Source organism: Protopterus annectens, chromosome 4.part0 (genome assembly GCF_019279795.1).
Source record: "Protopterus annectens isolate FY-2018-M chromosome 4.part0, PAN1.0, whole genome shotgun sequence".
Lineage (NCBI taxonomy): Eukaryota > Metazoa > Chordata > Ceratodontiformes > Protopteridae > Protopterus > Protopterus annectens.
Genome location: NC_056733.1, coordinates 155,627,458 through 155,641,856, shown reverse-complemented (window position 1 = coordinate 155,641,856; position 14,399 = coordinate 155,627,458).

Below are 14,399 nucleotides of genomic sequence, written 5' to 3'. Positions count from 1 at the left end.
ATCTTACAAGCACCAAAACCCACAACCATGAAGGAAATGATGTCTTTTCTTGGCACGACTAATTTTTGTCGGAGCTGGATCCCAAACTATGCTTTGGAATCTGCACCGTTAACCAACTTGATTTTTAAGAAGCCTATGGCAGCGCAAGATTTGATACAATGGACACCAGAAGCAGAATTAGCTTTTTGTAAACTGAAACAGTTGATAGCATCCTCATTAGTTTTAGGATTACCAAACTATCATAAACGTTTCTTCCAAACCGTAGATTGTAAACAAGGTTATATGATGTCAGTATTGACACAACAGCATGGGGACAAGCATCGCCCCATTGCTTACTATTCATCACAACTGGACCCAGTGGGGCAGTCTTTACCTCACTGTGTACAAGCAGTAGTTGCAGCCGCAATGGCAGTGCAGGCTTCGGCCTCAGTAGTTTTATTCCACCCTCTCACATAGAGAGGGCCTCATGCAGTCGCGATTATTTTACTGCAAGAGAAGGTAGTATATCTTTCCCCTGCTAGGCATCTGTCCTGCTGTATGACTATTTTGCTTGAGCCAACCTCACATGACAATTGAACGCTGTACAACTTTGAATCCGTCTACCTTGCTTCCAACTCCTGCAGATGGCACACCGCACAGCTGCCTGCAGGTAATTGAGCAAAAGACACTGCCCAGAAAAGATCTCACGGATGTTCCCTTGGATGATGCCAAGGTGACATATTACGTGGACGGCTCATGTAGAAAGGGTCCTACAGGACGGAACCTAACAGGATATGCAGTAGTTTCTGATACTGAAATTATAGAAGCAAAACCTTTACCACATAGCTTATCTGCACAAGCAGCAGAATTAATTGCCTTGACACGAGCATGTACCTTAGCAAAGGGTAAATGTGTGAACATTTTTACAGACAGCCAGTATGCTTTTTCTACTGTACATGTTTTTGCGCAACAGTGGAAAAATTGAGGAATGGTGACATCTACTGGCAAACCAATTAATCATGCACAGTTTATTTTAGATTTGTTAGAATCAATTCAGTTACCTCAGAAAGTAGCTATTTGTAAATGCATAGCTCATACCAAGCAACAAGATAGGATTTCAAAAGGCAATGCGAGAGCTGACACAGCTGCAAAGCAAGCAGTCTCAGAAGCCTTTATTTTGAACGAGGAGTTACAACCTTCTGAGATTTTAGACTTAGAAATGTTGAAAACAATGCAAACACTTACTACACAGGCAGAAAAACAAAAATGGGTAAGGCGAGGAGCACTACTCAAGGAAGGACTGTACATCTCCAAAGAAGGGAAACCAATATTGCCGTCTAATTTGTTTAGATATGCAGCTTGGTTGAGCCATGGGCAATACCATGTCTCAACAGGGGGGATGGTACAGTTAGTCAACCGGGTATTCACTACATACGGATTTACAAACTATACAAAAAAATTTTGTTTATCATGCCACACTTGTAACAAACATCATGCACAGGGGGCGTTAAAGCCCAAGCAAGGGAGTTTCCCTACACCACCGTATCCGTTTCACACTATTTGTATGGATTTCATAGAATTGAGTAAATGTGAAAATAAACGTTACTGCCTTGTCATTGTAGATATGTTTTCCAAATGGGTGGGAGCCTTTCTGACTAAAAATCCAGATGCAGCTACGGTTGCAAAGGCTCTGGTTAAAGAGATTATTCCTAGATTTGGTATACCGGAAAGGATCTACAGTGACAATGGCACACATTTCGTAAATCAAACTATACAGCAACTCAGTAGATATTTTGGAATTTCTTTGAAAAACCATTGTGCATATCATCCTCAATCTGCAGGGTTGGTGGAGAGGCACAATGGGATTTTAAAGAACAAGCTTAGAAAGTTGATGTCAGATACACAAAAGAATTGGGTGTACTGCCTGCCCCTGGCACTGTTGAGCATGAGAACTGTTCCGAATGCGAAAGGATTGACCCCTTTTGAGATAATGTTTGGGAGGGCATACTATACCCCTCAGTGGAAATCTCTCATGCCCACGGACCAGGAAGCAGATTGTACACTAGCAAGATATATGGGACGTATGCTGAACTCTAAACATCTTTTGCAGTCTTCTATTTCAGGTAAAGAGCCAAATCAACCATTGGAAGCGACAGTAGCCCCAGGTGACTGGATCTGGGTGAAGATCGTCAAGCGGAAGAATTGGACCTCACCAAAGTCGGAGGGACCTTACCAGGTCCACTTGTCGACACCCACAGCAGTCAAGATCGGTGAGAAATCCTCTTGGATCCATTTGACACACTGTAAACTTTGCAAAAACTTTGAGCTAGATAAAAATCTTGTTGTTTCACAGAAAGACTAAACATGACAGAATCTAGAGCAAACAGGAATTCAGAACAACCCCAGAAGTATTGCATGGTTATCCTGTTAATTGTACTGACAACAATAATCTTTTTGCTGTGGCCCATCCTTTTTTCGGCCACACCAGCTGAACTGAATAAACGTGATGAGCCGACCATAGACTGGCACCCGAACTTTAACACTTATCAGGTAATTACACGTGTATATGCTGAGACTTTTAATGTTTCACATTTTTGGATTTGCACAGCCATACCAACAGCATACGGGGGGTTATTAATGGCTGCAGTCCCCCTAGGGGTCAATGAGACCTGTGAAAATTTGGTTTATGAGACGGTAGCTATCAAAGCACATGATAAGGTAGCACTGTATTTGCCTGTGACACAAAAGGGAATTGTATGTTTTTATAAGAATGACACAATTCAAGTGGGTTGGAGCAGGTGCAATGTCACTGTACATTACAAATGTTATACCAAAGCAAACAGAATGGATACAGTTTGTAATTTGAATTATGACTCATTTCTTGAATCCATGCACAAGACTATTGACGAAGTGCAACGTAATCCTGTTCTTTTTAAGCAACTGTGTAATAGATAGGAAAATGTTTCATGCAGGGCAGCTATTTCGTAGTAAAGTAACTACTAAGGTAGAAGATTGTTATTTTGTGTGTGGTAAGAAAGCATATAAATGGTTACCTGAGAATTGGTCCGGCAGTTGTTTTTTGGGGTACCTGGTTCCAGCCATACGATACACTGCAGTTTTGCCTCAGGGAAGTATTCGAAATACCCGAGATGTAGCCAAGAAAGCTGTCAGAAAGCCTGAGAATCCAGTGGGATGGATCGAGGTGGGCTGGAAAGACCATCATACCGTGGATACCAAGCTGATGCACATGGACTTGAGTGATGCTGTCATATCGTGGGCAGGCATATTACCAGCATATGGAGCGGCAAAATCGATTTCGGAACTCCGAAAACTGTCTAAACTTCTTGAAGTAATGAGTAATGCAACTTGGAGGGAGGGTGGCTTAATGGTTAAGGTGTTTGCCTTACAAACACAAGGTGCAGGGTTTGAGTCTCACAGGGGATAACTGGCTAGGCTTAAAATGGCTCGCAAGAGCAGTTAGCTTAGTACTAATCTATGAACCTATGAACCTATTTTTCTGCTCTTGAATTGATAACTGATGAACTGAATGCTATGAGAACTGTAGTGCTCCAGAACTGTATGGCTCTCGACTTCACCCTAGCGGCAAGAGGTGGTACGTGCGCTTTAATCAAAGAAGAGTGTTGTGCGTATATACCTGATTATCAACATGAGATAAATGACCACCTTGAGGTGATACAGCAAGTGTCGGCCATGACCAAACCAGGCCCCAACCCACTGACGGACTTTTTCCAGAATCTGTTTGGGGGTTGGGGAACCTTCATAATGAACATATTAATAGCTGTCTGTGTGGGAATACTCCTGTTGGGAGTGTGTGCATGTTGTGGCATACCCTGCATGAAAAAACTGATTAAAAAATTGATAGACATGTCAGTATCTGAAACCTTGTATCAAAACACTGAAGTTGATAAATTGCTGGAAAATGAAATGCTTTCAGAAGTTTAAACTAAATGACTCACCTAACTGCAAATTCCATGTGGAAGAGGTTGGGAGAAGAAATTAACTGTTTATGCTTTTGAAGAGAATAAAAGTGTTAATAGGGGGGAAATGTAAGAAAAATATGTATTCACATATATAGTAAAATATGTATTCATATATGTTTTAGCATTATGCTTGCTGCATTAGAAGCCTAAAAGGGTTAACACATTTATTCTGCTACAGCTTGAAAATAATTGCATGTACTTTCTGACTTTGCTTCTGGTCAGCTCAGTGAATGACCTTGTTCATACACTGAGAAACAGATGATTTTGCTAGCATTAGGAAAATAGAACAATACAGTATTCTAAAATGTAATTAGACTTAAGCAAATAACCTTGTTCGTGCAGCTGTAGAGGAACTAGATAAGACTATAAGGCTGTAATCAGTATATGCTTTGTGCTCGAAGTAAGAAAGAATCACGAATTGTAACACCAAATCGTTACAGACCGGTGGTCAGCAAGGCCACGTTGTTTTTGAGAAAACTTTCTCATGGGAACATTTATAATTGTTATATCAGCAGAAAAACTTAGTAAACACCTGTTTTAGAACAATGCTTAAAGTTGTATTTAATTACATCAGCTTAGAGGGCAATGGCTTACAGAGCAGTATAATAATGAAGTATTTCCTGTATAATGTCAGACAAATTTCTGAACTGCATTTTTGTTTCCTTGTACAAGAATAAAGGAACCTTAACTGAACCTTGGCTGCACTGATCTTTGATTTTTCCTTTTACACGTACCCTTAGGAGTCATTTCTCCTATAATATAATCAACATCTGAATTCCCCTGAGCCTGCTGTTTTCCCTTACTTCATTTTCTTAGGATAACACAATTTGCAATAGATTTTAAACATTTAACACGTGCAGGGAAAACTGTTTAATTTCTAGTTTGTTTGTTTTCCATTAACAGCCTTCCCATATGCCCCCCCCCCGCCCCCACCCCCCGGAACCATTTGTATCCATGTTTCAGTTTCTTCTGACTTTAGGCCCCACTCATTCTTCTTCATGACTGCTCCACTTTGTGTTTGTTAATTGTGTCAGGAACAGAAACCTCTGTACTCTTTAGTTGATTATTTTCTTTATACTTTACCTTCTCATTGACACCACTTTATTCAAAAACCTCTCTTGTTGTATCACAAAGTCTTTCTTCCTCTTAGTAAATACATTTTCATTTCTGCTTCAGCATGTTTCATCCTCTGTTGCATTTGTTCATATAATGCAAAGTCATGTTCCTCTCTTTCAAGGTCAGTTTCTGAGTTCAGTAAGCATTTTATTTCAGTGTCTTCATTTTCTACATGCCAAATCTAATTGTACATGGATAAGCTTCTTGGATGTACATTATAAAAGCACATTCTTTTTTTTTCTTCTTTTTAAACATAAAATCATTTGGTGTGTGTTGCAGAATTTTGCATTCTTAATATTCAGTTTAACTCTTCTCTCCACCTAAAATTTTCAGTATCTTATATTGAAAACTGGTTCAAAATCCTACAATATTTCACACTTATCTGAATGCATTATTTTGTATGTTACGTCAAAACAGCCTCTGTCCTGAACAGAATAGTCTTACCTTGCAAGATTGACTTACATTGGACAGACATCAAAATCTTGCCTCATTTCATTTGCATTCAGTGCTGCCTTTGAATACTGATTTCAGATGGTCACTCTTCATACTTATTAAGAATGGGAAGAAGATTCCAGGCTTTCAGTCACACTTAAGGATTCTGGTCACAGGCTGCTTATAATGCAAATCATTGCTGTATCTTACAGTAACACTTTAGGTTCCACTACTAAGTTGTTTAAATTACCTGAATTTCAGCAAAGCCTTTAACTCATTCCTCATGGCAAATATGAGAGGATAGGACTGAATAACTGGCTGGAGAGTTAGTTAACAGGAAAAGAGGAAAGTGACAAGTGGTTTCCAACAAAGTTCTGTCCCGGTCCCAACCCTTTTTATAGTTCATAGGTATATACTAGGCTAACATCCACAGGGGCTTTTATAAGCCTATCCATGCAACCTAATGTATCCCATGGGCAATTTTGCCTTAGCGGTATTTTAAGGTGTATATTAGTAAGGACATGATTTATCTACTCCCTTTGTCCATCAGAGTCATAGGTGTCAGACCAGGGGTGAATTTCTGATTTCCCATCCACTGGTCTTGGTTATGCTTGAATAGGATTAGGGAAGGGCTCTGCTTTGCTATGACAGGCCTATGAGGTGATCTGCATGGGGCATCATGCTTACAGTTTGTCTACATGCCTAATTCCGTGAGTCTGTTTACAATGCCCGAGCAGGGTATTGTATCCAATGCCTTAGCTAGGTCAAGTTAGGCAGTATGCATGGTTTCGCCCTCATCCTTTGCCTTGGGTAACCTTTTCAAAGAAGTCCACCAAGTTCAGTAGCCATGACCTGCCTTTGATCAAACCAAAACTGGGTGTGTCCAGTGTCTGAAGGTCTCCTATATCATTGGTAATCATTTCATTGATAATTCTTTTGATGGATTTGCATATGAGACTAATCAGACTAATGCGTCTGTTGTTCCCGGGATACATTGATGATCCAACCTTGTGCTGAGGGATGACTGTTGTGGTCCTCTATTCACATGGCTTGTTCAGAGGATATGGTTGAATAGTGAGTCCGGTGGCCCTGATAGGTCATATTTCTGTCTTTTTAGGAGACATCCTGGGATATTATTAGGGCCTGTTGAAGCTATATTCTTGGTTTTAGAGTGTGCCTTTAAGACCTGCTCCCTATTGATAGTTGGAGGGGTTATTTTAGTTGGTGATGTGTTATCATTGACTTTGTGCATGGATGGAAAATCGGTCAGGCTTTCATCTGGAGGAGTAGAAGCAGATAGAGCAGCCAGCAGAAAGAGTCCCAAAGAGATGGGGATATGATCTCAAAGGTAGTAGCTTCAATTTGTCCCATTCAAGCGTGTGGTACTAAACTAGGAATGGAGATACAAGGACAGAATATGCTGTTATAGGAGTCTTCAGATTTATTAGACTGGTTATTTATCTGAGCAGTTTACCATGAAGTGAGCTAAATATGATGAAAGAAAAACACATATATGAAGAACAGGCACAGCAGTTAGAGTTGCTGCCTTGATTATAGTCACTTTTGCAAATTTCAGTACTAGACATGAAAATAAGTGAACACAAATTACAACTGCCATTGTCACTTTACTACAGTGACGCTCACTATATCAAATAAGCAGTAAAATACAAAAGCATGTTGCACTCAAACATACCCCAAGTAACCACTGAGTCTCAATGTCTGTTATGGCATCAAAGTAAAACTCAAAACACTACTGAACATAGTGAAATAAAACAAAATGTACCCCACTAAAGTAACAGGCACTGCAATCTATACATAAAGCAGACCAGCTGTCACAATGTCTTATCCTCATAAATGAATCAAAACATTTTTTCCATGGGGAGCTCCACCACCCACACCCTCCCAACATGGGGACTTTACCTACACAACCCCTTCCTACCTCCATGGTCACATACACATGAAAAAAGAAAATGCAGCAATATTGTGCTATAGTTGATGCTCATATTGACATATTGTGATTTTGATGGCTTTTGACTGCTGTTTTTCTAGGTGGAAAACACTACTTTTTTATTGCTTACCTCTTTTACTGTCTGTCGCTGTCAGTGGTAACTTAACTTCAGGCTTTATTTTCATCTGTACCATGGAACAAATTACTGGTTCCTCCATTCTGCCTTCCTCCAGCCACTAAAAGAAATCATTTCCAGACAGCCTTTGCCCCTTCAGCAGGCTACAAATTTGCCCCAGCTGCAGAAGAGTGACTCTATTGTGACCATTCTGGTTCCTCAGACCATTCATCTTCTGTCTTGTTTTCCACTGGTGCACTCCCTTCAACCACCATGGACGTGTGGGGCTAGATATGTCCTCTGCAGCTGCTGCGGTGTCCTTAGTGGACATGGGATAGCCACTCTTGTTGGTGTTGGAAGAGCTTGGGATGCCTAACCCCCAAGGTGATCTGTCTGATAGGAGTTGGTCTGCTTCTGTGTAAATTCCTGTTAAAAAGAAGCAGAAACTCAGTGGCGGCTGGTGACTTCAAATCAAAGGGGGGCTGCAGGAGACAGCTGAATGGGTGGGGCCAATGAGAAGGGGTGTGGACAACTAGAAAGGGGAGGAGCTATGCTCAAAACCACAAAAACTGGAACTTTAATTAAATACACTGCCCTGGGTATCAAACCATCATTGTGAGAGTCCAATCAAGACAAAATAAAGTGTAGAAGAAAAACAAAATATTTCAGTGCATTAGTTGCATGACAGCTTACTTAATATCTAGATGGAAACAAAAAGGTTGTGAGGCATGAAAAAATAAATTACTTTTAAATACATTACTGGATTACCAGTCAAAATCAAGTACAAGACAAACAAGCAGCACTCATCTCAAACCACTTCTCCTTGCACTGCAGTTCTAATTATAATTTATATTCAGCTTTATAAAAAGTACCAAGTAACATGCTGAAAGTAGCAATGATACCCCCCACTAGTAAAAATGTTTCTTATCCAAAAAAGACCTGCTGATTGACAACTATCTACTTGTTTCATGGGGAAAACATGATCAAAGTAAAAAATGAACAGCAAACAAGAAACAAGCTCAAGATAAATTGCTTAAAGGGTTACTGCACAGGTTATGGACCACACATGATAGATTGGCATTCTGTTTAGTTTATGGGTAAAGCCTGCAAAGATGACAGCAATGCTCCAACAAAGGTAATGAGCGTCTGAAAATACTGTAATCCTGTCCTTTATTACCAATACTGTCATATGCATTTCAATACCCAAGGCTTATACGTTATGCCTAATCCTACAATATTTCACACTTATCTGAATGCATTATTTTGTATGTTACGTCAAAACAGCCTCTGTCCTGAACAGAATAGTCTTACCTTGCAAGATTGACTTACATTGGACAGACATCAAAATCTTGCCTCATTTCATTTGCATTCAGTGCTGCCTTTGAATACTGATTTCAGATGGTCACTCTTCATACTTATTAAGAATGGGAAGAAGATTCCAGGCTTTCAGTCACACTTAAGGATTCTGGTCACAGGCTGCTTATAATGCAAATCATTGCTGTATCTTACAGTAACACTTTAGGTTCCACTACTAAGTTGTTTAAATTACCTGAATTTCAGCAAAGCCTTTAACTCATTCCTCATGGCAAATATGAGAGGATAGGACTGAATAACTGGCTGGAGAGTTAGTTAACAGGAAAAGAGGAAAGTGACAAGTGGTTTCCAACAAAGTTCTGTCCCGGTCCCAACCCTTTTTATAGTTCATAGGTATATACTAGGCTAACATCCACAGGGGCTTTTATAAGCCTATCCATGCAACCTAATGTATCCCATGGGCAATTTTGCCTTAGCGGGTATTTTAAGGGGTGTATATTAGTAAGGACATGATTTATCTACTCCCTTTGTCCATCAGAGTCATAGGTGTCAGACCAGGGGTGAATTTCTGATTTCCCATCCACTGGTCTTGGTTATGCTTGAATAGGATTAGGGAAGGGCTCTGCTTTGCTATGACAGGCCTATGAGGTGATCTGCATGGGGCATCATGCTTACAGTTTGTCTACATGCCTAATTCCGTGAGTCTGTTTACAATGCCCGAGCAGGGTATTGTATCCAATGCCTTAGCTAGGTCAAGTTAGGCAGTATGCATGGTTTTGCCCTCATCCTTTGCCTTGGGTAACCTTCTCAAAGAAGTCCACCAAGTTCAGTAGCCATGACCTGTCTTTGATCAAACCAAAACTGGGTGTGTCCTGTGTCTGAAGGTCTCCTATATCATTGGTAATCATTTCATTGATAATTCTTTTGATGGATTTGCATATGAGACTAATCAGACTAATGCGTCTGTTGTTCCCGGGATACATTGATGATCCAACCTTGTGCTGAGGGATGACTGTTGTGGTCCTCTATTCACATGGCTTGTTCAGAGGATATGGTTGAATAGTGAGTCCGGTGGCCCTGATAGGTCATATTTCTGTCTTTTTAGGAGACATCCTGAGATATTATTAGGGCCTGTTGAAGCTATATTCTTGGTTTTAGAGTGTGCCTTTAAGACCTGCTCCCTATTGATAGTTGGAGGGGTTATTTTAGTTGGTGATGTGTTATCATTGACTTTGTGCATGGATGGAAAATCGGTCAGGCTTTCATCTGGAGGAGTAGAAGCAGATAGAGCAGCCAGCAGAAAGAGTCCCAAAGAGATGGGGATATGATCTCAAAGGTAGTAGCTTCAATTTGTCCCATTCAAGCGTGTGGTACTAAACTAGGAATGGAGATACAAGGACAGAATATGCTGTTATAGGAGTCTTCAGATTTATTAGACTGGTTATTTATCTGAGCAGTTTACCATGAAGTGAGCTAAATATGATGAAAGAAAAACACAGATATGAAGAACAGGCACAGCAGTTAGAGTTGCTGCCTTGATTATAGTCACTTTTGCAAATTTCAGTACTAGACATGAAAATAAGTGAACACAAATTACAACTGCCATTGTCACTTTACTACAGTGACGCTCACTATATCAAATAAGCAGTAAAATACAAAAGCATGTTGCACTCAAACATACCCCAAGTAACCACTGAGTCTCAATGTCTGTTATGGCATCAAAGTAAAACTCAAAACACTACTGAACATAGTGAAATAAAACAAAATGTACCCCACTAAAGTAACAGGCACTGCAATCTATACATAAAGCAGACCAGCTGTCACAATGTCTTATCCTCATAAATGAATCAAAACATTTTTTCCATGGGGAGCTCTACCACCCACACCCTCCCAACATGGGGACTTTACCTACACAACCCCTTCCTACCTCCATGGTCACATACACATGAAAAAAGAAAATGCAGCAATATTGTGCTATAGTTGATGCTCATATTGACATATTGTGATTTTGATGGCTTTTGACTGCTGTTTTTCTAGGTGGAAAACACTACTCTTTTATTGCTTACCTCTTTTACTGTCTGTCGCTGTCAGTGGTAACTTAACTTCAGGCTTTATTTTCATCTGTACCATGGAACAAATTACTGGTTCCTCCATTCTGCCTTCCTCCAGCCACTAAAAGAAATCATTTCCAGACAGCCTTTGCCCCTTCAGCAGGCTACAAATTTGCCCCAGCTGCAGAAGAGTGACTCTGTTGTGACCATTCTGGTTCCTCAGACCATTCATCTTCTGTCTTGTTTTCCACTGGTGCACTCCCTTCAACCACCATGGACGTGTGGGGCTAGATATGTCCTCTGCAGCTGCTGGGGTGTCCTTAGTGGACATGGGATAGCCACTCTTGTTGGTGTTGGAAGAGCTTGGGATGCCTAACCCCCAAGGTGATCTGTCTGATAGGAGTTGGTCTGCTTCTGTGTAAATTCCTGTTAAAAAGAAGCAGAAACTCAGTGGCGGCTGGTGACTTCAAATCAAAGGGGGGCTGCAGGAGACAGCTGAATGGGTGGGGCCAATGGGAAGGGGTGTGGACAACCAGAAAGGGGAGGAGCTATGCTCAAAACCACAAAAACTGGAACTTTAATTAAATACACTGCCCTGGGTATCAAACCATCATTGTGAGAGTCCAATCAAGACAAAATAAAGTGTAGAAGAAAAACAAAATATTTCAGTGCATTAGTTGCATGACAGCTTACTTAATATCTAGATGGAAACAAAAAGGTTGTGAGGCATGAAAAAATAAATTACTTTTAAATACATTACTGGATTACCAGTCAAAATCAAGTACAAGACAAACAAGCAGCACTCATCTCAAACCACTTCTCCTTGCACTGCAGTTCTAATTATAATTTATATTCAGCTTTATAAAAAGTACCAAGTAGCATGCTGAAAGTAGCAATGATACCCCCCACTAGTAAAAATGTTTCTTATCCAGAAAAGACCTGCTGATTGACAACTATCTACTTGTTTCATGGGGAAAACATGATCAAAGTAAAAAATGAACAGCAAACAAGAAACAAGCTCAAGATAAATTGCTTAAAGGGTTACTGCACAGGTTATGGACCACACATGATAGATTGGCATTCTGTTTAGTTTATGGGTAAAGCCTGCAAAGATGACAGCAATGCTCCAACAAAGGTAATGAGCGTCTGAAAATACTGTAATCCTGTCCTTTATTACCAATACTGTCATATGCATTTCAATACCCAAGGCTTATACGTTATCTAATTATGTAAGTATTCTCTGCATGGCAACAACAAAAAGGCTTTCAATGTTGGTAATTCTTTAACAGTAAGCGTACTTGCATCTTATATTCTCAGACAAGCTTACCTGATGGTCATGAAATCATTGCTACTTAAACAGAGAGCAACAGGCACTTTCTGAATAATAAGAAGCATAATCAACAGTATAAAAATATGACAGAAAACCAGAACATTCTGCAAAATCAAGCCAGACAGATGAAAAGCCACTGTAGTACTTGTGTCTACCTTGGATGGGGGGGGGGTATCTTCACACTTACACTGCATAACTGCTCCTTGCCTTGCCTTGCTTGGACACTGAATAACTGCTCCTTGCCTTGCTTGGACACATCCAGAGTCACTACATGGGGGAGTGGGGTGCAACAAGTATGTCACAACTTGAAATGTCTCTGGCTGACTGCAATGGCCCTGATACATTTGTCATACCTCTCAACCTCAGAGCTAGAAATCTGGACAGTCAGGCCCAGAATTAAGGGCAATATTTAAATATTGTTCTTATAAACTTTCTAATAGAAAAGTAGGTCTTGCATTAGTATGAATTTTCTGAAGGGTATGAAATCTGAAACAGAAATGTCTGTCATTATTTTCTTACTTCAATCTTTAATGATGTGCCACTAATTTGCCAGAAAAACACAATTTTATGAAAAATGGATCAAAAATGTGATGCAAAAATATAAAATAGCCACACAATACAGCTGGGAACCTGTCAAAGAAGGGACACTTTTTAGTATTAGCACTGTTAGCTTGAGCAGCTGACAAAATAAAAAAATCTACATGCATTTCTGAAATAAAAGTAATCTATAACTCTGATTATTACAGTTATTTCTTAATTGTAAACCCTCCACGTTTTCTTCCAAAATTGCCATTTTGCGGCGGGATTATTAGGGGAAGAGCAATATTTTGAGCCAAAATCGGGGACAGTTGAGAGGTTTGGATATGCCTAATTCTTTAAAGCAATTTATTTGCACATATCTCTCAACCTGTTAATGCAGGAAATCTGGACAAGGCCAAATATAATGGGGGAACATATAAACAGTACTAAAAATTGTTGTATGCTTTAGTATGCATTTTTCTGAAGGATATGACGTCTGAAACTCATTGTCTGTCATTATTTAGTGACTTAATTCCTAAATTATTTGCCAGAAAACCACACATTTTATGAGGAATAAACCAAAAATAAGAAGCAAAAATCTATTCATTCTGTGAAAATCTGGACAGTTGAGAGGTATAGTTCAGCCGGGGCTGTCTTTGAGTTTGCCACCCTTCCCCCTCACAAACTCAGGGTTGAATGGAGCCTCCCCCCTGCAGCCATTCCAATGAACCATTACTTGGCTATTTCACCCCATTTACCATAAACACTAATGTGCATACTGCTTTACTTCTACGATGATTTGGACTTCATTTGAAGGTTTTATTTTGCATTTTACAGCAGAAACACTAAGACATCTGTTAAACAAAGCAATGCAATCTCACAACGAAAATAGACTGAGCATCAAAACTTCTCTGCCCTTGAAACTCACATTCATTGAAACAGCATTGAAACCCACATTCAAAGAAAATACATTCTGCCAGTGGCAGATAAAGATTAACTTTGGGCTGTTTTCAAATCATAGGCCCCTTGCACACGAAACATACACGTGGTCTTTGATACGCCTTTCTGATTGTATTAAATTATATTCCTTGTACAATATAGTACAGTTGTTTTAAATTTATTTTGAACATTTACCAGTAAACAATGAAACAAAATGCATGCACCGATAATGACAAAACTGCCCAGTTCAGAACATTTCTATCATAAAAGTTTACTCAAACTTCTACAGTCCACCAGTATCAGTAAATATGCACAATCTCTGAAGTAGTAAAAGTCATCTAAATAATTCCACATTAAAGAAATCTGTAACTAATGAAGAGGTTGCTGCTAGCAAACAACTTTATATAAAGGGTCTATTGCCCTTGAGAAATAAATTGCCTGTTTCATTAAAAAAACGATAAGCTAGTAATATTGCAATAGGGAATGGATGGCAAACTGATAACAGGTTCATAGTTACTAGGTATCTTCACCAAAAGGGACTGCAGCATCCACCCTCTTTACAATACAGTACAGTATCAGCAATCCAACTACCTACTGTGGGAGTAGAACCCACAGCCTTCAACATCAAAAGCAAGTACAAGGACTCAGCATAAGC